Source organism: Notamacropus eugenii, chromosome 3 (genome assembly GCF_028372415.1).
Source record: "Notamacropus eugenii isolate mMacEug1 chromosome 3, mMacEug1.pri_v2, whole genome shotgun sequence".
Taxonomy (NCBI): Eukaryota; Metazoa; Chordata; class Mammalia; order Diprotodontia; family Macropodidae; genus Notamacropus; species Notamacropus eugenii.
In genome coordinates, this window is record NC_092874.1 from 279,857,019 (window position 1) to 279,882,617 (window position 25,599).

General features: G+C 40.5%; 1 long non-coding RNA gene across 1 annotated transcript in view; it reads left to right on the forward strand.

Annotated features, from left to right (window-relative positions):
- Positions 1-25,599, forward strand: part of LOC140534529 (uncharacterized) — a 769,311-nt gene that overhangs the window by 249,659 nt on the left and 494,053 nt on the right. Inside the window, exons 4-5 of the long non-coding RNA XR_011977353.1 lie at positions 8,548-8,586; positions 13,372-13,596. This is a non-coding gene — a long non-coding RNA (uncharacterized lncRNA). The remainder of the gene's footprint in view (positions 1-8,547; positions 8,587-13,371; positions 13,597-25,599) is intronic.

Sequence of the window (25,599 nt, forward strand, 5' to 3'; positions counted from 1 at the left end):
AAGGCCTGGCTTTTATGTTTTGCCTTTGGAGCTTATTGGCTGTGTGACCCCACCTAAGTCTCTGAACCTCTTAGTAACAGCATTTTTTTTTCATTTTTTTGAGACAGTTGGGGTTAAGTGACTTACCCAAGGGTCATGTAGTCAGTAAATGTCTGAGGTCAGACTTTAACTCCACTGCACCACCCAGCTGTCCCAATTTAGGTAACTTTCTAAAGCTGCCAAGAGTGGGTCTATATGCGTTACTAGAGGAATTTTTCTCATCTGATTCTTCCCTATATTAATGAAGGCACAGGTCTAGTCCTTATCTTTGTCTCTAATATTTATCACATAGGGTTGTTTTAAAGATCAATTGAGATTATAAATGTAAATCAATATGCAAGCTTTAAATCATTAGACGAATGTGAACCATCATCATTCTTATTATTAATAGCATGATGCCACCATCACTTTGGCAGTGGGCAGGTGGTTAGGACTATATAGGACTAAGAGTTGATTTTTATAACTGCTTCTGTGGCCAAAAAACATAATCACTTAGTTTCCAGCCTCCTTGTCTTTGACTAGACTGGTGCTTTGATAGCAAGCATGATTTGTTTCCCTTTCTGTCCTCAAAATTTTTTCTAATGTCCTAGGTCCTGCCAGAACTCATGTTCTCCTAGTATATCCTTTGAGTTCAAGATCACCTCCTTGTTATTAAAAAGGCAAAGGTTATAGAATAAAATTGATGTTTCAGCTAAAAAAAAAAGAGGCAAAGGGTAGGACTTTTATGAAAAAGAAAACAGTCAGGCAGCAGTATTAGAGATAGAGTAAAACAGGAAAATAGGAGAGACAGGAAGACCCTCTTAAGGAGGAAATTACTACAAATCTAAGACCATCAAGTCATCAAGTCAGAGCTGGCAGCGACCTTGGATACTAGAAGTCTAGCCCTCTCATTTTACAGATAAAGAAATGGTGTTCCAGAGGAGGGAAGCCAAAAAGTACATAGGATTCACACTTGAGTCTTCCTGATTCCAAATCCAGTGCTCTGTCTACTTACTGCACCATCTAGCATTCTGTACCAGGATGGGGATCCTGGGAGTAGAGAAGAGTTGTGGAGAAATGATAGAGATACACAGGTAACTCATTGCATTATTGCTTTTCCGTTGATAAGGTGAATGATCTCACCTTCCTCCAATTTTTTCACCATTATTGTTTGTTACATCTCTTCATGGGTTAGACATGAAAGAACATTTTTTCTCTGGAAGGATCCATATAATGGACAGGTTTAGAATATATTCGGGCAGTTGAATGGCTCAATGGATAGAAAGCCGGATCCAGAGCCAGTAAGACTTGAGTTCCACCATAGCCTCAGGCACCTAGCTGTGTGATCCTGGGCAAGTCAGTTTATCACCGATGGATTCACATTCCTCATCTGTAAAATAGGAATAATTTTGTTATGAGAATAAAGTGAAATACTGTTTGTAAAGTTCTCTGCACACCTTGTTATTGTTATCATGATGATGGTGATGGATGGTGGTGTCTTGAAGTGTATAAAGAGTTGGACTCAGAGTCAGAAAGATAGTGGTGCCAGTATTGCCTCTGACATGGCATAGCTATGAGACTCTTGGAGAATCTTTGAACCTTTCTATGCCTCAGTTTCCTTGACTTGTTCTTCTTAAAGGTGAAAGCAGGAGTGATGGGCAAGAGTTACCAAGACATCAATTTAGGCTTGATGTCAGTAAGACCTTCCTATTAATTAGAGCTAACCCACAGTAGAATGGGCTGCTTCAAGTGGTGCATGGAATCTTCCTCACTGGATATCTTCAAGGGGAAATTGGATGACTTCTTGTCAGGTGTGTTATAATGGATAATATTTGGAATAGATGGTAAAGGAGTTCAATTTGATCATGAAAAGACTGTTACTTTGAGGATAGTTACCGTAGTGCTTCCATCACAGGATTTTTGAGGGGTTCAAAAGAGACAGTGTAGGTGTAGTACTTTGTAAAGCTTAAATCATTTTATAAATACCTGAGGCACCCTGGGAAAATCACATGTTCAGAATCTCCCATTCCACTGCCCCCAAACACTCTTAATCTTTTCCAAACCTTGAAGGATCTAATTCTAAGATTTTCAATGTCTATACTCCCGAGTGTTCAAAATCTCGTTCTCTGTACTATACATACATATACCATTAGATTATAAGCTCCCTGAGAGCAGAGCCTGTCTTTTATCTTTTATTGTATCCTCCGAGTTTAACTCACTGACTGCTATATGTTGTGGTTGTTCAGTTGTTTAGTTGTGATCTAGTATTTGGGGTTTTCTTGGTAAAGATACTGGATGTTTGCCATTTTTTCCTCTAGTGGATTAAGGGAAGCAAATAGAGTTTAAGTGACTAACCCAGAATCACACAGCTAGTTAAGTGTCTGTGGTCAGATTTGAACTCAGGTTTTCCTGACTCTAGGCCCAGCACTCTATCCACTGAATCATCTAACTGCTTCCAAGGCAAACAGAGGTTACGTGGCTTGCCCAAGACTGCACAGCTAGTTGTCTGAGGCTGGACTTGAACTAAGGTCTTCTTGACTCCAGGCCCACTGTTCTATCCACTGAGCCAACCAGCTTCCTGGTATAGTAAATGTTTGTTACTTGATAGATTGATGTCATTTTGGGCCTTTGGTTGTTTTTGTTGGAGATTCTCATCACTAACTGTGGGGACTCTCATCAGTAATATAGACCACAATCTATGTATAACTTACATTCTTAGAGAATATCTTGAGACTCCTGATTTAATTGTTTTTGAGGATGAGAGGGGGACAGGACAAGGAGAGCATAGAGCACTCCTTAGGTTACCTGAGACTTCCATTTGGGAACTTCCCTGCCCCTTACTAGCTAACCACATCTCATCCATGCTCCTCATGAAGAGGACTTCATGACCCCTGGAGAGGACTACTGAGTGGTGGCATTGCCAGATGAAAAGGAAGCTCAGGGGTATTTTAAATTACATGCAAATGGGGAGGGGAGAACTTCAGGCAGATGTTGTAAGGGCTGAATAGCCCTAATTTCCCCTCATGAAGGATCCTGCAAAACTGGAGATGATTCACTGAGTAATTTTCATTCTATCCAAATATGGAGTATGCACTGAACATCTATGTCTTTCTTCCTCCTCTCTCTGTTCTCCCTTGTTCAACAAACTTGGAACCAGAGAGGTCTAACTGTTTGCCAAGTTCTTCCTTCCATGGTAGAGAAGTTGTAGGTCTAGAGTTGAAGTCTCCATGGTCACATGACCTCAACATGGATGCCTCCCTGGGAAGTCTCTCTGGGGCCCAGCAGGAATATGTGGTTGGGCTAATCAGACAAATGCTGGAGATTTGCTTAAAGCCTTTGATTAATACAGATCCTTGTGGGGTATCAGAGCCATTTGGACTCTTGGGGAGGCCATCATTCCAGCTGCCATCAGTTAATTCAGGGACCAAATCAGTGGCAGAAGTGAACCAAGGGCTCTTACAATTTGGCTTTGATAATGTGACCGCCTCATAGTGCGGGGATGGAGCTGCGTGGGAAAGGAAGCTGGATAGGGCTGAACTGATTTTTCCTGATTGTGTGACTTCCTCCCATGCACTCTTTATCCCAGAGAAGTAGTCCTTCCTTTCTCTTCCCTATACCCAATATCCATCTGTTAACTCTGAGCCGATACATAGGCTGTCCCCTTTCAATCAATCAAACAATTAACTGATCAATATCTACTAAATGCCTGCTTTGTGTCAGGTGCTGTGCTAAACGGTGGAGTCTTAAAGATAAAAATGAAACAATCTCTAGTCAAAAGGACCTTGCATTCTAATAATATAGAGCAAATAAGCATATATGTATACATAATACATGTACACATAATACATATATAAATAAATAACTTATAAATAAGTGTATATGTATGTATGCATGTATGTGTATTTGTGTGTCTATATCAATATATATGTATATATGTATGTATGTGTATATATATCTGTGTATATGTGTACATATGTGTGTATATATATGTACATATGCGTGTTCATATTGCGTTGTTTTTAATTGTTTTTAGTCTCGTCCATTCTTCATGACCCCATTTGGGGCTTTCTTGGCAGAGAAACTGGAGTGGTTTGTTAGTTCTTTCTCCAGCTCATTTTACAGATGAAGAAACTGAGGCCAACCGGGTTAAGTGACTTGCTCGAGGTCACATAGCTAGTGGGTGTTTGAGGCTAAATTTGAAATCAGGTCCTCCTGACTCTGCCTACACTCTGCACACTATGGTGCCCCCTAGCAGCTATTCTAAATGTGTATCAAATGAACCAACATATGTAAAGTCCTTTGCCAATCACAAGGCACTTCTAGAAGCAGCTAGGTATTTCAGTGGATAGAGCTCTGGGCTTGGAGTCAGGAAGACCTGAGTTCAAATGTGGCACCAGACACAACTGTGTGACCCTGAGAAGGTCACTTAACTTCTGTCTGCCTCAGTTTCTTCAGTTGTCAAATACGGATAATAACAGCATTCACCTCCCAAAGTTGTTGTGAGGATCAAATGAGATAGTAATTGTAAAGTAAAGTGTAAAGTGTTCAGCCCAGTGCTTGCCTGGCACATAGTAGGTACTTCATAAATCTTTATTCCCTTCCCCTACCCCTTCACTACAAAAATATTAGCTATTGTTTTCATCATCATCATTATTGTTACCATTAGTAGTAGTATCATCCTCCTCCTCATCATGCCAATCCCCTTATTTTACAGATGAGGAAAAAGGGCAAAAGTAGGGGAGGGGAAGGGAGGATGAAAGGAGGATTTCTTTAAGATGATTCCATTAATAAGGATCTGAGCCAGATTTCAGACCTAGGACCTTCACTTCCAAATCTAGCACTCTTTCTGCTACCTATATGACCTTGGGTTAAGCATTTTACCACTCTGTACCTCACTTTCCTCATCTGTTACATGAGGGTGTTAGACCAGGCCATTGGTGAGATCCTTTTCAGGTGTGTACCCATGATTCTAAGAGTCCACATTGTTCGCCAGGAATGAGTACAGCATCTTTGTCCCTAGACAGTGGGACCATTGCCATCAGTCATTCTGATGCTGTTACCAGCCAGTCATGGGCATTTAAATGACACCAATAGTTCTTTACTGATTGTAAAGAATGAAAAAATAAAAAGACAAGAAGAGAGCCTTGATTAGATTGTCCTGTTTGTCTCAAAATAATGGTTCTTATGTTATAGGAAATAGAGGTGATGACTCACATGTCCATCATTCTGGGAGTGACTTTCCCTCTTCTGTAATTTTGGAATGAGAGTCACAGATCATTGCTGTCCAACATGGTATGCTGTACTGTATGGTAGGCAAAAGGAAAGAGACTGTGGGGATCATTTATTTAGAGATAGAAGGGACCATGTCAGCAGAAGAGGCAAGATATCATAGTGGGCAGAAAGTTGACCTCAGAGGCAGAAAGATGGGTGTTCAATTCCAGGCTCTGGCTTTGTTACTCTGTTTTCATTATCCCAGCCAATTAAGAAGATAAGTTGTAGTATAGGTCTTAATCCACATTCATAGAAGGATGGTCCTTACAAGGACTTCCCTATGCCAATAATATAACTAGTCCATCAGAAAAAGAACCTAAAGATATCTTAGAAGTAAGTTAGTCCAGCCCCTTTGTTTTGCAGATGTGATAACTGAGGGCCAAGAGATGTCACACTGGTAAGTGAAATAGCCTGTTACTCAGATTCTAGATTTTGCACCCTTTCCAGTATACCCCACCGCATCTTGTGGAAGGTGATGGGAATGAAATGCCTCATTGTGAAGGAATGCTCAATCTCATATCCTTTTCTTTATCATGGACCAGTTTGGAAGTGGAAAGACATCCCTCCTAAAGGCCAGTAATAAAACAACTCTTTTTGACATTAATTACCATATCAAAATGAGCATCGATTGAACAGCTACAAAGCATGAAATCCCCTGTCAATAATGGGAGATTGAAAGGGTATAAGGCATCATTGCTATCTTTATGGGTCTAAATCACATTGTCTCTCTGGGCCTCAGTTTCCTCACCTGTAAAATGAAAGGGGTGGACTAGGTGATTTCAGAGGTCCCTTCCAGTTCTAAATGTACGATCACACATTTCTATCATGATTCCTTCGTTCTTCTTGATACTGGGGAAGGGGGGGAGTATAGACAGACAGTGGGGTCTGTCTGTATGCCAGACTCATGCACCTACAACATGATTATCCTCCACTCCCACTGCAGTTTTCTTCTCCCTTTGTGCAGTATCCCTTCTCTGCAATCTAACTCCTTCTTTCCATCAGTGCTGAGAGACTTCTAAATGATTCTACAGGCTCATCTTGTCATGGTTCAAGTGTAATTCAGACAGTCTTGGGGCTGTGGAATGTTGGGGGAAGACTGGACATCTTGGCAATTTGGGTGATCATATTTAGCCTTCATTGATGCACTGTTGTTTTATTCTCTGGAGATATAGGCAGAAATGAGACCTCTGTAGTAATAATAGGAACAAATAATAAAAGATTGAAGTTGGGGAAATCTGGGTTCAAATCTCATCTCTGACACTTATTGACTATGTGATCCATAGCAAGTCTGTTTTTCCTTATCTACAAAATGAGACAGCTGGACTTGAAGTATCTAGGGTCTTTTCTAGCTCTAAATCACTGCTTCTCTGGTCCATGGTGTAATAAGTCTAGAGAGCCAATCTCTAAGTCAGGAAGACATGGGTTATATTGGCCATCTGGCCCATCATAGCCATGTGAGTCCTGTTAGAGATCTCAGCTTGAAAGACCCCGTTCTCCCACTGCATCCAGGACCATCTCCAGTTGTCCTGATCTATATCTGGCCATTGGACCCAGATGGCTCCAGAGGAGAAAGTGAGGCTGGTAACCTTGCGTGGTCCTTCCTCACTTAAATCCAATTCATTTTCAAGTCATGTATCACCTCCCTGATGTCATGGTCCTTTTTGAGAATGAAGGACAAGTAACAAGAATAATAGATGTGTGGTTCTGAGAAGGAGGTTATTTCACGTGTTCGTGTTCCAAGCCTTACTAAGACTGTGCCTTGTAGCTTGGGGCTCATCAAGGCTAGCAGAAGGATTCTTCTCACTTGGAGTTCCCTACATCAATTAAGTCATAGGTCTAGACCAGAAAGTACTAATGACAACAGCCAACATGTGGAATCTATCGTGACCCTTCATATGCAAGGCATACATTATCTCACATGGTCCTTATACCCCTTTAAGGTGGGCACTATTATCATCCCTACTTTAAAATTGCAGAAACTGAAGTTCAGAGAGGTTATTAAGTGGTCTACCCAGGGTTGCACAGCTAATAAATTTCCCTGAGGCAGAATTCAAACCGATGTCTTTCAGATCCCAGGCTCAGGCACCATACAACTTCTTAGCAGGCAAGCCGGATTTTTAAGGTGAGATATAACAGCATTCTACACAAATCCTCCAAGGAATATGGTGGAGAACTGAATCCTAATATTCATTTGAAAAGGGATTGTGGTGTTAATATTATTTTATTCAATTAGAAACAGGATGGAGCAATATTGCAGCTCATCTTCTTTTGCTACTCCCAGGGTGACAATATATATATATATTTTCTAAGCTTGTGTTCAGCCTATTTTTAATTGACTTAGAGTATGATGGGACCACTATGTGTCTCTAGAGATTCGGGCTCGGTTTCCATAGATCCCACGGCCTTGAAATTATCTTTTGACAGTAAGGAAAAATATTACCCTTCTTGCAGCTCTAGATGAGGTACTGAGGTTCTTGGATCAAGAGACAGAGGGACTTCTGAGAACATCCCCTTCCCCTTACATGATAGATGAGGAAACTGAGGCCGAGAGAAGTAATATGCCTGATCCGAGGTCATACAACACCAAGTAGCAGAATCAGGCTTTAATCGCAGATCTTTTGCCTGCTATGCCAACGTTCATTCTGCTACATTGTGCTGACTTGTCCTAAAAAGTGGAGTTTTGCCATCATCATCCTCTCTACCTGAATCTTCTTGCAGTGACTCTGAAGTCACCATTCCTTCCTGCCACATTTCCTATACTCAAGAGAGATTTTCTATTACTTTGTAAGGACTCAGAGCTGGTCACAGGAGCTCCTGAAGTGGAATTTAGATTTTTTTTTTTATTTTACCATAGGGAACGTTTGTGTGTGCGTGCGTGTGCGTGTGTGTGTGTGTGTGTGTGTGTGTGTGTGTGTGTGTGTGGGGAGGGGGTGAGGGGTGAGGTTTAGTTGGAGTGGGTGGGAATAAAGCTTCCATAACAGGCAATCTTTCCCAGGTTTTTGACATAATTTATCCAGAGCGTTGTCCCTTCTCTTTGCCCACAACAACATTGCTTTCCCCCAGTCTCTGCCCAGGTGCTGGTGCCTGTCTGCCTCAAAGCTGTATTTACTTTTCACTTGCTTATTTCATTTTACTCAGATTGACTGTCAAGGAATTGAGAGCAGGGACTGTCTTATTTATTTGTTTGTTTTTCTTTCTCTTTGTATCTCAGTGTCTAACAGAGTCTGGTATTGTTGTGGTTTTGTTTGTTTGTTTCAGAACCTTGATTTCACTGGTGTAAAGACTAAAAAGGTAAAGGTAAGAAGCTCTCTGTATCCCACCGTACCTAGCTAATAGTAGGTGCTTAATGCATGCATGAATGAATTATGCAAACTTTTCCCCAGACCATAAACCCGCAGAATAAAATGATCTGGATTTGAACTTTGCATATTCCCCTTTGAGGTAGGCTCATGTTTTGAATGGAATTAGGGTTAATTCCCTTCTGCAAGGGGACTTTCTCTTCTCTTCCTCTCTCACAGTTCCAAAGTACCTTCCCTGTGAGATCAGAGGCTTAGTGCTGCCTCCTGGGAACATGAGAAGTTCAAACCCAGATGATTCACACACACACAGGCAAATATACATACATACTCACATACACATACACACACATATGTGTGTATGTGGTATGTATATACTCATATATGTACAACACACATATACATGTATATATACATATACAATATGCATGCATGTATATTTCTATAATATGTATGTGGTATGTGTACATGCATGTACATATATGCTTACACATTTGAAGTGCTGTCCCATGGAAGAGAAATTAGACTTTTCTTTGCACCAGAAAGCTAGAATTAGGATCACAGCTGATGAAAGGAAGATGTCGGCATCATGTAAGGAAATATTCCTAGTCATTAGAACTCCCTGAAAGGGGAATGGGCTGCCCTCAGGAAGGAGTGAAATCTCCATCATGGGAGGTCTCTGCCTGGAGCTGACTGTCATGATAGATTAGGGATGATTTCCTTTCTGGCCACCATGATTCCTATGGTGCTTTCTACCTAAGAGTTTGATTTCTTTTGGTATCCAGGCATCCAAGTCACTGCTGAGTTTCATGCCTGAATTAACACTTTGCTTTCCTTGTCTTTCCATTGATTATACCCATTTCATGGAATGCTTTCTCTCCTTTCTTCTTCTTGGCTTCCCTTGAGACCGCTCAAAATTCACCTTTTGCCAGAGGTCTTTTCCTGTCCCTGTCCAGTTGTTAGTAACTTTCCCTCTGAGGTCCATCCTTGTTTTCCTCCTTTCCTCCCTCCTTTCTTCCTTCCATCCTTCCCTCTCTCTCTCTCTCGATGTATATATATACACACACACACACATATACATATATTAATATATACACACACACATATATGTACATATATATATACACACACGTAGATATAGTGCATTCTCTCTCTCCCTCTCTCCCCACCTCTTATGTGTTTGTTGTGTGTTCTTCCCACCTCTATGAGAATGTGAGCTCCTCAAGGGAAAGCATAATTTTTGTCTTTCTTTATCTCCCCAGCTCTAAGGCTTTTTCCTGACACATAGTAAGTGTTTAATAATTGCTTGCTGGCTGACTAGCTGACTCTCACCACATATTCCAAATAACTTTTGAAAATCTTTAAAAAAAGAAAGACTTTCAGTCTTATGAGACTTGTTCTACAAAACTTTCCACTTAGTCCTAGAATGTCTTAATCTCTATGAAAACTTTTCTATTTATTCACCCAGGTCATTGAGAAGAGAGCTAGGTTTGCAGTCAGAGGGGGCCTGGGTTTGAATCCTGGCTCTGTATGACCTTAGGTATATCTCTTCACCACTCTGGACTCCAGATCCCTCATCTTTAAAATGAAGAGCTAGACCAGACAGCCTCTAAGATCTCATTTAGCTCTAAATCTCAATTGATGATCTGGGTTCAGGTCCTTGATTGGACCCATATTCCCTGGGTGACCTTGGGCAAGTCATTTAAATTTTTTGCTCTTTTTTTTTGCATCAGTAAAATGCAAATGGTTAGACTAGAGGCAGTAGAGTGCAATGGAAGGAGTTTTGCATTTGCAATCGGATAATCTGAGTTCAAATCCAGACTGCTACTTGTTAAACGTGACCTTGAGTGAGTCACTCAGCCTCCCTGGGCCTCAGTTTCCTTGCATGGAAAATGAAAGATTTGGATTAAATAGCCTTTTACTTCTCAGCCTACGGTTCCTTGATTTATGGATATTTTGTGCATGCCTGAAATCTTTTCAAGTCCCTTTGTATCATCTCTCAATTGTTTCACCTCCCTAGAGTTTCATCGGTAATTTTCATTAAGCCGCTCTTTGTCTCATCTTGCAGATCATTAATGAAGCTGTTAACTAAGCCTAAGTCTTCATTGATTCCTAGGGCACCTCTAACAGACACCTCTGCAATGTGATACATCACTTTTATCAGTAGAGTCTGAATCTGCAGCACTTAGCTTTCAACCAGTATAGGATGCCAGTGTTCAAATCCAATCCAATCTGAATTCATTTTGCAAGTAAGTCTTTATTAGATACTGTATTAAGTACTTTCCCCAAATTAGGTTATGTTACATCTTCATTTTCCAACTTTCTTTTATTAACCAAGCAATTCTTTCTTCCTTTAAAAGGAAAAAAGAAAGCAATTAGATTTTCCCAGCTTGATTCAATCTTAAAATCCAGGCTGCTTATTGATGCTGGCTCCATTATAATCTAAACGCTTAGAGATGGTAATTGTCAGGTTAATTTTTCCCCCTTTAGTGATAGTCAAGGCTACATTGGTTTCCATGAGGCAACCATATTTTCATAGTTCCCCATTCTCCCTTGCCTCCGCTCCCCTGCCCTTGGCTCCCCTCACTTCCACTCACTTCCCCTTCCCTTCCCTTGCCTCCCTTCACCTCCCTTCTCTTTCTTTTCCCCTATTCTCTTCTGGGATCTCTCTATTTCTCTCTGACTGGGAGTATATGGACCCAATTGCATTATTGATCAGTCCATGAACTTTGACTGTTCCTGACCTGGACTGGTTCACCTCTCCTTAGGAACCCTGGTAGCTCCTGGACTCCTGACATTGATGTGGACACCCAGTTCAGACACCAATCAACTAGTCCACTGACTCTCTGAGCTGCAACAATTCCTCAGCATTAAAACCTCCCCACTAGCAGGGATTACAGGCATGCATCACCACACCTGGCTTTTCCATTATTCCATTATTCATGAATGGAATAAATTCCATTCTGTTCAATTCAAGTCAATTCAGATCAATTCAGCAAACCTTCAGCACATCTACTGTGTGTCAGGCATTTTTCTAGGTGCTGAGATAAAAGGCAAAAATGAAACTCTTTCTGCCTTCAAGGAGTTTATATTCTACAAAGGGATATGGCACGTACATAGGCAATTCAACACAAAATACATACAGGTGAGCCAATACGGCACATTGGAAAGGAAAGCCTGGATTTAGGGGACCTGGGTCCTACTTTGACCCTGATACCTGTGTGACCACATTAGTCCATTAATTCATCTGATTATCTTAATCTCTAGTCCAACATTCCTCAGATCATACAAGAAGAAACTGAGACCCCAATAGGTCATAGGTTCGTAACTGGAAAGGACCTTATAGAGTGGCTAGTACAACGGTGAGGCTAGTACACCCCTTGCTTGTCCAGCTCATTGCATCTTTGGATATCTCCAAGTAGCTGAATCACAAAATTATAAAATCATGGGAACTGTCCAAAAATATAATAAGTTTATCAGACCAAAATTTACTTTTGTGAAAAACTCAAGGAATAAAGCTATTCTTTCTTCACAGTCATGGCCCTCAAGATATTTTTAAGAGAGCTACTATTTTTCTCTGAGAACTTCTGTGCCTGGAAGACAGATAAACTTTGTGAAAGTTGTGGATAGAGAAGGAATACATTAATTTCAGGTGTGGGGGATTGATTGCTTGGGCAAACTCACATAGGCAGGCTGTGGAATGCAAAGTTCAGAAAGCAGCTTTGGTTTAATTTAGTTTCATTCTTTATGGTTGGGATGTAAGCTGTGTGAAGGGGAATTAGGTGAAATAAGTCTGGTAGGTTGGACCCAGATTGATCATGGAGGCCTTAAAAGAAAATCAGAAGAGTTTGTGTTTTATCCCAGAGGCAAAAGAGAGACACTAAAAGATTTTCAGCCTGATTTTGATATGGTCAGATTGGTACCTGGAAAGATCCTGTTGGCAATTGTATTGCAGAACATACTGGAGAACGAACAGCTGGAATCAGAGAGAAATATTAAAAGGCTTTTACAATAATTGAGGCAAAGAGTAAAAAGGGCTTGGACTTTGGTAGTTTTGAAGGTAGAATGATAAAGACAGAATGGGTGAGGCTTCTCAGCTATTTAAATATGGGGGAATGAGGGAGAATGAACAATCAAATGTGACTCCAGAGTTACAGATGTGGATGGATGACCAGGAGGTGCTAGTACTCGGGACAGAAATTAGAGAGTGAGTTTACGGAGCTGGGGGTGAGTGAGATCTGTCAGAACTTAAATTGTATTGGCTCTCTGACCATCTTCCTGCTTGCTGCTTCACTAATAACCCCATTCCCCCTCATTGCCATACACATCTTCCATCCCAGAGTCTTGTGATCATGATTAATGACTCTTCTCCATTTCTGGGCACATCCAAACCGTCCATGTTGCATTTCCATGTGTTTGGACCTAGATGAGAGAAAAACACCACAACAATAACAATGTAGATGCAGAATCAGTTGAGGCAATCAGTCTCATCTTGCTCTCCCTTTATGAAGCGAGAACACCTCTACTGAATCAAGAAATCAGTGACAGCATTAGACCAGTGTGAAAAGTCTTTGAAATGGAGTTTGTTCCATGGAAGATGTTGGAAACTTGGGTCTCCTATAAAATGGTAATAAGCCAAATAAAAACCAGGGATTTCTATGGCTGGCACCTTAGAGGAGAGGCAAGCGTTTGAGAGTGAATCACTTGGGTTAGAGACATAGGGAGAGAAGAGATTCTTGGTCTCCTCATTTTCCTTAACCAGAAGATGATCTTGTGAACTTTAAAGGGTCAAAGGATTTGGACTTCTCATCAGTGTCCTAGCAGCATCCCAGGAAGAGCAGTGATTGGTGTCTGTGTCTGCATCAGGATCTGGGAACAAATTGGATACATTGAAGGAATGGTAGCTTCAGGAAATCTACAAGGATCTTACCATCAAAATGTACCACATCTAAAAGAAATTTGATGAGTTTCCTCCCAGAGGAGAGGAAAAGGCTTCCATCAACCTGAAGCTGTGAGTTATTTCTTTGTCTCATGTATTCTCTAAGTATATTTTCTCTTAGAATCTGTGGGATTCCAAAGAAATCAGATTTACTTATGGGAGAGTAAAAAATCTCTCTCTAAAACCTAATTAAATCTGACTAATTTATATCAAGCAATGATCAATGAGTGAAGGAAAAGCCCAGTGAGGGTGGGTGAGCTAGATATTCCTTCAGCCCCTCAAGATTAACTCTTAGAGCTCTGAGGAAATGTGGTAGCTGCCTTCTGGGGACACAACCTGCTAGAGCAAATAAAGGTCAGAAGAGTAGCTTGGGAAATTTGTTACATGAGCAGATGATATTTGCATAGTGTTGGAGGATCATAGCATCAGAAATTCAAGGTGAAAGGAACCTTAGATGTTCTCTCCTTTAGGGACACCCCTCATTTTACAGCTCTGGAAGGTAGGTGAAATGACCAGTTCAATGTCACACAGAAAATGGCAGAGGTAAAATTCAAACTTAGCTCTTCTAAATCAAAATCCAGGGGTCTTTCCATTGCACCATATTGCCTTTAAAGGTGGCATTCATTATCCATGTAACAAACATTCTCCGAGCTATATATAAGTATTTTAATTCCTTTCCCTGTCTTTTTAAAAAACAGATTAGGAAACTGAAGCACGGAGAGGTTGATTCACTTACCTGTGGTCACAGAGCCACTAAGTGTCATAGGTGGCATTTGAATCCAGGTCTCCTTTGACAACAAGATGAGAACTCTTCTATCATACCATAGTGACTCCTATTTAATTCTGCCATCTACCATCACAGCGGTTGTTAGCTGGTTCTGAGTGTTCCTGTGGTTTCACATTACCCTGGGAGGTTTGTCTCTTTTCAAGCAAGTTCATGTTTATGAGGGAGCCCTACCAAGACAGGCCCTGTATGGAACAGGTGGTGAGCCTGGTCCCTTCCATCAAAGAGCTTTTATCTTGGGTTTTAGAGTTGCTGACACAATAAGCCAGGCTTTCCTCTGATGAGTTAGCTTTGATAATTGTAAGAGAATCACAGGAAGAGACCATGAGCCAGGCAAAGCATTTTCAAAACTCTATCTGACCATTTCCTCCCCTCCATCTTTGATATTGGATGGGTCAAGTTGACCTCAAAAATTTGACCACTACACTAATGATCCTGTGATATGAAGATATATAGCTGGAAGGTCCTCACAAAGCCATTGAGATCAATCAACCCCCATCACTGGACTGACAAGGAAACTGAGGTCCAGAGGGGAACATAAGTAATACATTAGAGTCACAGTCACTGAAGTAGTGTGTGATCTGGTGGTTACATGAGCATGGGTAGATGTTGAATCATGGAGTGATAGCATGACATTCCCATTCAAGACACTGAGTCCAGGTCAAGATAGGAGCAGAGAAGAAGGTCACATGTAGGAAAGTAGGTAGTTATTCATACGCTGTGACTTTTTATATACCAGAAATGTAAGCTTCACAGCCAGCATATGATTAAGCAAAATTCCTTAGTGGACTAGAACTAGATTAGAATGTTATTTGGGAAATGTTTACCAAAAGAAATAAAAATACATCACCAATAATGTTAATTTGACATTTTCTAAGTCAATATTGAGCCTATAAGGAGCCATTTCTATATTGAGTTTGATACCACTGTTATAATCCACAATCTTGACTTCATTAGGTTGGGAGCTCTTGGTAGGGTTTTCCCTCTTTTAATAGGGAACAATCCATTCTCTTCAACTTATGAACAAGCCTCGTAGACAGAATAGGTGTGTTTCTTTGAATGGTATTTGAAAGGCTATCACAGGGAGGGGGCATTAGATAGCAGAAGCCAGAAACTGGGGTAGCGGGGAGGGGGAGAGTGGCAAAGAGGTAGATCCAGGCTGAATGTTCGGAAAACATTATTTTTTAAAAAAATAACAAATAGAGATAATCCAGAAGTAAAATGGGCTATCTTGAGAGGTGATAGATTTCTCCTAATAGGAGGTCTTTATCAGAGGCTGGACAATCTCCTGTCAGGGTGGATATCATGGGGATTAGGGCATGGATTGAACTTGATGACTCCCCAGGTCTTTTTGTGTTATCTAATTTTGTCATTCTTGCTTGTAGATAGTCACTCACATGTTGTCTCTCCTCATCTCTCCACCTCCTTTAGATTGTGAGTTCCTTGAGGACTGTGGCTGGTTTTAGCCTTTCATTGTGTTCTCAGTGCTTAGAGAAGAGCCTGGTACATAGTACACACTTAAAAATGCTAGTCTATTTGCCTTGTGTGTGTAGATTACAAAGATTTTAAGGGACTTACACAGGGTCACATAGCCAGCGCATGTCACCTCTGTCTTAATCTGTCTCTTTTATGAATGGAATAAAATGCCATCTTCTGTATGAAACTTTTCCTGATCCTATAAGTAACTAGTGCCCTTCCTCTCAAACTATCTTGTGTTTGACTACTTCTTGTCTACCCCATCAGAATGTAAGCTCCTAGAAAGTAGAGATTGTTTCATTCTTTGAATAACATCTCTAATACTGTCACTGGCACATGAAAGACAATACCTGCTTGAGATGGGACTTGAACCCAGGTCATCTGTATTCTAAGATTATCTTCCTTTCCTTTAAAGAAGAAGTTCTTAACCTGGGGTTCACAGAGCCCTCCCCCTTCCTGAAGGCCATAGATATATTTAAGGGGTTGTGAACTTGGTTTAAATTTTTTTCATAGCTGTATTTCAGTATAATTGGTTATTTTTAATATCCTATGTATTGTACATGACTAAAGACATTATTCTGAGAAAGGTTCCATAGATTTTGCCAAATTGCCAAAGGGATCCATGACACAGAAAGGGATACACACACGCGCACACACACACACACACACACACACACACACGATCTATATTAAGCTTTCTCATACTGTGATGTAAGGGGTTACCATAGTAGCACATAGTAGGCACTTAATGACCACTCATTGACTGACTAGTAGGCAGTAAGGATTCAACTTACTGCTTGTTAAACACTGATTATGTAGCACATGGATTACATAATACTGTCCCAACTTTTATTGAAATGGTAGGTCAGGTCCCCAGAACATGGCTACTGCTTCTCCCCTTGGAGGTCTGGGGAACCCTGAGGAATTGGGGCTATCTTTCTTTATTAGTATCACTCATGAGCCCCCATCTGGTGTGTTCCCCCCAAATTATTGTGAGTTTTTTGCCTCATTTGCTCTCATGGAAGAAGAGAGTTGCACATTCTGTTCCCTCTCAGCATCCAATTAAGAGGCTCTTTGTCACTCTGAAATAATTGGACAGAAGCAGTTACATAGTCAAATTTAGGGGTTAGGGCTTCTTCATTATGTATCATTACACTTTTTGAAAGTGGGTTCCCCAGAGGTCCATAGGTGGGGGATATCAGGCAGAGAGAATTATGCACACTGCAAGGACTGGGACCCCATTGGCCAGTCGCCTGCATTACAGATGAATTAGGAGACTAGACCTGGAATGTCAGCTTTTATAAAGTCAGCTTTATCATTTGTAAGCTGTGTGACCTTTGATAAGTCACTTCTCCCCTCTGGGCCTCACTTTCTTCTCATGTACTAGCTAGGTGGTTCAGTGGGCAAAGCACTAGGCTTGGGATTGTCAAGACTTGAATTCACATTTGGACTCATATGACTAGCTGTGTGATAGACAAGTCATGGAACCTCTGCCTCAGTTTCCTCAACTTTAAAATGGGAATAGTAATAGCTTCCACCTCCCAGGATTGGTATGGGATATTTGCACAATGTCTGCCACACAGAGGGGCCTTTATAAATATTTCTTTCCTTTCCCCCACTCCTCATTTTCTGTGACTTCCCTCCCAAGACCTTGTGATGTTATGAAATTGATCACACAAGCATTTATCTTTGCAGAATTCAGGACCCTGGTGAGGGAAGACCTTTGATTGCCCTAAAGAGCATATGTTGCTCTCTCTAGGATAGTACAGTACAGAGTAAGAACATCCTGCTGCCTTAAATCATGGCAATTAGTTTTGATTTCACAACAAAAAGAGGATTCCTGGGGCCCTTACATTCAAACATGGAAGCTGTGGACATTCACAGGCTACTAGCACAGAAACAATAGCTTAGTTTCCACAGATTTAGTTTTCTAGTGTAATTTTCTCTTCTGGATAGTAGAAAGAAAAAGTGAACCTATGGGACTCATACATATTTTTAAATTTATAATTGCTTTCTTTTATTTTTTTCCCCATTGATGACAAAATTGTGGTTTGGAATGAGATCCTGTAATCTACCTTACTTTTCCTTTTTATTTTTTATTTTATTTTTTATTTTTTTTAAAAATTTTTTTAAAATTTATTTATTTAACTTATAACATTCATTTTCACAAAATTTTGGGTTCCAAATTTTCTCCCCATTTGTCCCCTCCCCCCACCCCAAAACACAGAGCATTGTGATCTATCTATCACCAATCTGCCCTCTCTTCTATCATCCCTCCCTTCCCTTGTCCCCATTTTCTCTTTTGTCCTGTAGGGCCAGATAACTTTCTATACCCCATTACCTGTATTTCTTATTTCCTAGTAGCAAGAACAGTACTCGACAGTTATTCCTAAAACTTTGAGTTCCAACTTCTTTTCATCTCTCCCTCCCCACCCATTTCCTTTGGGAAGGCAAGCAATTCAATGTAGGTCATACCTGTGTAGTTTTGCAAATGATTTCCATAATAGTCGTGTTGTGTAAGACTAACTATATTTCCCTCCCTCGTCTCCTGCCCCCCATTGCTTCTATTCTCTCTTTTGATCCTGTCCCTCTCCAACAGTGTTGACTTCAAATTGCTCCCTCCTACCATTGCCCTCCCTTCCATCCTCCCCCCCACCCTGCTTATCTCCTTCTCCCCCACTTTCCTGTATTGTAAGATAGGTTTTCATACCAAAATGAGTGTGCATTTTATTCCTTCCTTTAGTGGAATGTGATGAGAGTAAACTTCATGTTTTTCTCTCACCTTGCCTCTTTTTCCCTCCACTAAAAAGTGTTTTGCTTGCCTCTTTTATGAGAGATAAATTGCCCCATTCCATTTTTCCCTTTCTCCTCCCAATATATTTCTCTCTCACCGCTTAATTTCATTTTTTTAAGATATGATCCCATCCTATTCAATTCACTCTGTGCTCTGTGTGTGTGTGTGTGTGTGTGTGTGTGTGTGTGTAATCCCATCCACTGCCCAGATATTGAAAAGTTTCAAGAGTTACAAATATTGTCTTTCCATGTAGGAATGTAAACAGTTCAACTTTAGTAAGTCCCTTATGACTTCTCTTTGCTGTTTACCTTTTCATGCTTCTCTTCATTCTTGTGTTTGAAAGTCAAATTTTCTTTTCAGCTCTGGTCTTTTCATCAAGAATGCTCAAGCATTCTTCAAAAGTCCTCAATTTCATTGAAAGACCATTTTTTCCCCTGAAGTATTATACTCAGTTTTGTTGGGTAGGTGATTCTTGGTTTTAGTCCTAGTTCCTTTGACTTCTGGAATATCCTATTTCACTCCCTTCGATCCCTTAATGTAGAAGCTGCTAGATCTTGTGCTATCCTGATTGTATTTCCACAATACTTGAATTGTTTCTTTCTAGCTGCTTGCAATATTTTCTCCTTGACCAGGGAACTCTGGAATTTGGCCACAATGTTCCTAGAAGTTTCTCTTTTGGGATGTCTTTCAGGAGGTGATTGGTGGATTCCTTGAATACTTATTTTGCCCTCTGGTGCTAGAATCTCAGGGCAGTTTTCCTTGATAATTTCATGAAAGATGATGTCTAGGCTCTTTTTTTGATCATGGCTTTCAGGTAGTCCCATAATTTTTAAATTGTCTCTCCTGGATCTATTTTCCAGGTCAGTTGTTTTTCCAATGAGATATTTCACATTATCTTCCATTTTTTCATTCTTTTGGTTTTGTTTTGTGATTTCTTGGTTTCTCATAAAATCATTAGCCTCCATCTGTTCCATTCTAATTTTGAAAGAACTATTTTCTTTAGTGCGCTTTTGAACCTCCTTTTTGATTTGGCTAATTCTGCTTTTGAAAGCATTCTTCTCCTCCTTGGCATTTTGAACCTCTTTTGCCAATTGAGTTAGCCTATTTTTCAAGGTGTTCTTTTCTTCAGCATTTTTTTGGGTCTCCTTTAGCAAGGTGTTGACCTGCTTTTCATGCTTTTCTTGCATCTCTGTCATTTCTCTTCCCAGTTTTTCCTCCATCTCTTTAACTTGATTTTCAAAATCCAAATTTGAGCTCTTCCATGGCCTGTGCCCACTGAATATTTATTTTGGATGTTTGGGATACAGAAGCCTTGACTTTTATGTCTTTCCCTGTTGGTAAGCATTGCTCTTCCTCATCTGAAAAGATGGGAGGAGATACCTGTTCACCAAGAAAGTAGCCTTCTATGGTCTTATTTTTTTTCCCCTTTTCTGGGCATTTTCCCATCCAGTGACTTGACTTCTGAGTGTCCTCTCCACACCCACTTCCCCTCCAGATCTGCCCAGCCAGCAATTGGGGTCTGAGGTTCAAATGCTGCTTCCCAGCCTCAGGGCTTTGGCGGGGATGGAGCTGCTATTCAGTGTGAGATTAAGTTCAGGTGCTTGGGTGGGGGCAGGGCCACCACATGGGGCTCAGTTCCCTCAGGATTTATGAGGAGACCTTCAACAATGGATCCGGGCTCTTACCTGCTTTGGGAGCCCCTGTCAGGTGCCACCTCCGCTGCTGTCTCCCGAGGGGGCCTGAGTTATGGGGATACCCCACTCCCCTCTTGGGAAGCTGAAAAGACCCTCTCACTGACCTTTGGTACCTGTGGGTGGAGGGACCTGCATGGCCTCTGGAGATTCTGTCCCTAAAGCCTGCTCGAGTCTGCTCCTCTCGGTGCTGTGCCAAGGCAGGGCTGGGCTCTGCTCTGGGTGTGGTGCATGATGGACCTTTCGTGCCAGTGTTTCAAGTCTCTCTGGAACAGAAATGTCCTCTGCTCTGTTGTTCTGTGGCTTCTGCTGCTCCAGAATTTGTTGGGAGTTCTTCTTTACAGGAATTTTATGGGCTGTGGGTTGGGAGCTAGCATATGTGTGTCTTTCTACTCCTCCATCTTGGCTCCTCCCCCTTACTTTTCTTTTCATTAATATCTTTTGCTTTTATATCACCTTCCTCTCTAAACATTCCTCTACTGCTTCCTTCCACAGAGAACTCTTCCTGGTAACAAAGAAAATAAAAAGAGGGACATTGGAAAGAAAGCAGTTCTGTACAATTAACCAAGCCATCACCTGGCAGTATAAACAATGTTCTCTAGCCATCATTCCCCCACCTCTGCAATGAAACGGGTGGGTATGGAAAGCATTGTTAAATCTTGTCTTCAGAGCCAGACTTGGTCATTCTACTATCCACTATTTGGTTTGGATTTCAGTGTTCTTTCCATTCACATCATTGTAGTCATGCCTGAGTTTCCTGGTGCTGTGAAAATCACCTTGCATCAGTTCATATATATCTTTCAGTGCTCCTTTGTGTTGTTGGTTTTCCTTGTTTCTTATGGCACAATAATATTCCATTAATTATATGTACCATAATTTATTCAGTTTTCCTTAGGGATTCTTTAAAAGAAAAGTTTGGAAAATTAAAATAGTTTTAAAAAAGATTGTACAATGATCCAGGCATGCTTGGAAAAGCATCCCTCAGGTACCTAGGGAGAAGAAGCCTTGGACTTCCCAATAGAGTCTGTCTTTGTGGTTCCTAAGATGTTGTCATCATTAAGAAGTTTTTTGTTTCTGCTAATGGAGTTTGATGGTCTCAGTATATCAGCAACCTTTGAATTGAATTAACAACATGAAACTAATTAATCTTGGTCTACCCTATCAATCCATTAAAAACTACATGCAAAATTCAATTAAGTTCCCCTGTCTTTTATGAAGGATGTGGACGTGGGAAGAGTCCATTTACAGCTAAGAATTAGGCATTAGAAATAAGTCTGGTTTTTTGTGAACAACTTTTGGAAATTTGGTTCCAATTTAATAAATACTCATTATATACCCACTGTGATTTGAACACTATGATAGGCACTAGGGACAGGGTCATTCAAAACTTAGATGAGACACAATCCTTGTTTTAATAGGGACAAGATAACAATCACACCCTTTTTTTTTGTGATTTCCTTTAGACAGGGAACTCTCAATATGGAAGTTCCCTCTACTGATACACAGTTACACACTATAACATTGAATCTCAGAGAATTTGCCTGGGGCAGGGATAGGGGGGCACCCAGAGGTGAATAGATTTGCCTATGGCAGTCAGCTATTATCAGAGACAGGGCTTGAACCAGTGTGGGATTCTAGAAAGAGTCCTGGTTTGGAAGTCAGAGGACCTGCATTCAAATCCTTCTTCTGATATGGAGCATCTGTTTAGCCTTGGCCAAGAGTTCTGGTTCTGAGCTCCAGCCCAGTCACTAATTCTTACTTCTTGTGTCTTTGGTTAAATTTCTTTGTTCCTTGCTCCTTAATCTCCTTATCTATAAGATGAAAATCTTGGCCTATGGCCTCTGAGACCTTTTCCAGATAGAGATCTATGATTCCAAGATTAATTAAATCACTTCACTCCTCATCTGTAAAATGAAGAAGTTGGATAAGATGACCTCTGAACCAATGAACCTATAGTCCTGGCACATATTTGGTGTCTAATAAATTCTTATTGATTGACAGATGAATCCAAGTCTTCCTGACCTTAAGTCCAGCCCTGTATCCACTACGAGCCAATATTTCTCTATAATAATATTGTAAGATACATACAAAAATGACTCTAATATGCAGTAATACTGGGTAAATTTATTGGAGAGCTGGTACAGCAAGTTAGTTGTAGTTGTAACTAAGACAGGGAAATCAGGGCTTTAACCCACGGTGCTAAATCTAGTGGATAATGAGAGCACTAGCATAGTAGTCTGTCAGCTAAGTCCTCTCCCACCCCAACTCCTGGTGGGTTTTGTGTGGCTTGCCTCAAATACAGTTTGGTATTTGCTTTGGGCACAAAATTTTCTAGTTCTCACTCTGGCAAGAACCAAGGAAGAACTCCTAAAATTCATATGTGAAAAAGATGGAACCTTTTAAAGTGACTTTAAAAGACCAATAGATTTTCTCTGTCCCTAGCATTAAAAAAAATGGGTAGAATCTTAAAAAAATGAAACTAAAAATAATCTCAACCCTCTCCTTTCCTTCTACCCATTAAATTGGTAGCAAGAAGGAATGTATTCTGTCCTCCTCCTGATTTGGTAGCTCCAGCCCTTCTCCTTGGTCCCCTTCCCCAGATGGATAGCTCCAGCCCCTCTCCTTGATTCCCACCCACCCCCAGATTTCCCAGTAGGCCAGACTGCTTTCTGTTTTGCTCTCTCCATACTGTCAAACTTGCTTCTGGCATGCTATATCCTGTCAGTCTTATTGATTAAGTCCCATGGTGAATTCTGGGACCTTCTTGCCTTATATTGTCACAGATCTACTTAAAATGGATTTTCTTTCCTTGCAGCCCTGCATTTCTCAGTTGGTCGAGCAGATGCGAAGCAGGTGGTACAGAGATTGCAAATAGAAGCCATTTCTGAGTATTGGAGAGATAGAAGAGGGGAGGAGGGATAAATGATGCATAATGACTTATCTCATTTTGTTTTCCTTTCTATTTACATTTTCGTTGCATTTTTTAAGGGAGAATCATATTACCTTTTAGTACATACAGTTAGTTCAAATAAAAACTTGTTATATTGATAAAAGAAATGACCAAGGGACTTTAAATTCCAGAACTGGTATGCAAAGTAAAAATATCAAATATCATTTAATCCAAAAATATTTGTTGAGCACCTACTATGTGTCAGGCATTGTACTAGGTGCTGGCAATATAAAGACAAAACCAGAACCAATCTGTCTTCAACTCTACTTTCAAGAAATGTGTAGGCTAAGAAAGGGAAGAAATGAACACTACTGCCTGTGATACAGGGGAGAGTGTGATGAGTGCAAAATGAGAGGAAGAGAGCAGGAAAGGATTAGCTATTCTAACTCCTTGATTATACAGAAGAAGAAACTGAGGCCTAGGGAGCTGAAGGGATGATAATGCAACAGGCATCATCATTTGTGGGATTTGGACCCAGGTCCTGTGACTTTTCCCTCTAAGCTAGGTGCTATAGTGGATGGAGAACTGGGATTGGAGTCAAGGAGATCTGGGTTCAAATACCATTTCCAATACTCACTAACTGTGTGACCTTGGACAATTTAATTAACTTCTCTGTGCCTCAGTTTCCTCATTATCTTGAATCCAGAGTCAGAAAATCCTTTTTACCCTGTCCATATTCAGAAGAAATCTATCTTAGCAAAGAGAAATGACCTTCATTTGTAGCTTGAAGGAGTCAGAAGTTTTCATGGAGACTGGAGTACCCCAGTTGGGGTCTTAAAGGGAGAGACTATATGAGAAAAAAATGGAGGACACTGAGTGGTTAATTTGAGGCATGGAGAATACTATGAACAAAATAACAGATGGGAAGAGAAGACAAAAAATAGGGAATGGAGAGTAGTCCAAATTGGTTGAAACATAGAATACATAAAAAAGTATGAGGAAATAAGATCACAGATGCACATCTGAATTGTGGATGGCCTTGAATGCCTGGATTAGATGTCCATATTTTTATTCCTCAGGCAATGGAGAGCCATTCAAGGTTTGAGTAGAGGTGTGACATGATTAAAACCATGTATTCATAAGAATATTTAAGTAACAAAGTCAAGGATGGATAGAAGAGGGGATAGACTGGAAATGGGAAGACCAATTCATCATTTAGATAGAGGTAAAGGCTTAAGTGGAAAGGAGATGCGAGAGATTGTTGAGTTGGAGTTAGTAGGATCTGGCAATTGACTGGCTATAAGAAAAGGGAGAGAGAAGAATCAAAGACAGCTCTGAGCTTATGAGCCTAGCTCACCTTGGGGAAATCATAGGACCAACATCAAAAAAATTGGACATGTTGAGAAGAGCAGACTTTTTTTTTTAGGAAAGATTAAATGTTCAGTGAGTATCCTACATGCCAATAGATAATGACATTGAGGATTAGGAGAGTCTGGTGTAATTGGCAGCTGTGAACTTGGAAGGAGATGTTGAGTGATTATGGGTAAGCAAGGGTCTGGATGTGACAATTTGGAACAAGAATTTATCGGGGAGAGCAGACAGCTTCCTGTTTGAATACGGCCATTTTCCTGAGTTTCCAGTTCTGCCACTGATATATACATGCTAAATAGTGTCCATTTATATCCTGATTTAGCATTTCTTGCTGTTTCTGGTGGGCCCCCAAATGTGTGTCTCTGGCTGTACATCTGCCTCATACTGGGAACTCATTGGGTCAAAGCCCAATGAGGAGGTATGGGGTAGCAGAAAGTGCCATGTTCAGCAAGTCACTTAAGCTCACAGAGTTTCAGTTTCCTGAATACTAAAATGAGGGCATTGGGTTAGATGACCTATAAAGCCTCCTTTTAGCTCCAGATCGATGATTTTATTGATCTGGTGTATATAATAATTTTAATAATATATGATAGGAGAAATAGGTATGGCCTGGAATTTGGGATTCTTAGAAGAGGCTGAATAGACCCTGAAGGATACACAAGTTTTTTTTTTTTTAATAATAATAACATTTATATGTAGTTGTAGAATGCTGGGCCTGGAGTCAGGAATACTCATCTTTGTAAATTGAAACTTAGCCTCAAATACTTACTAGCTGTGGAATCCTGAGCAAATCACTTTAACCCTGTTTGCCTTATTTCCTTATTATCAACATGAGCTGGAGAAGGAAATAGCAAAGCATTCCATTCTCTTTGCCAAGAAAATCTCAAATGGGGTCATGAAGAGTTGGAAAGGACTAAAAAATGACCGAACACAACAAACAGCCTCTAACAAACACTCTAAGGTTTACAAAGCACTTTACAAATAATATCTCATTTGATCCTCACAATAATCCTAGGAGGTAGGTGCTTTGATTATCCCCATTTTACAGATTAGGAAATTGAGACTGAGA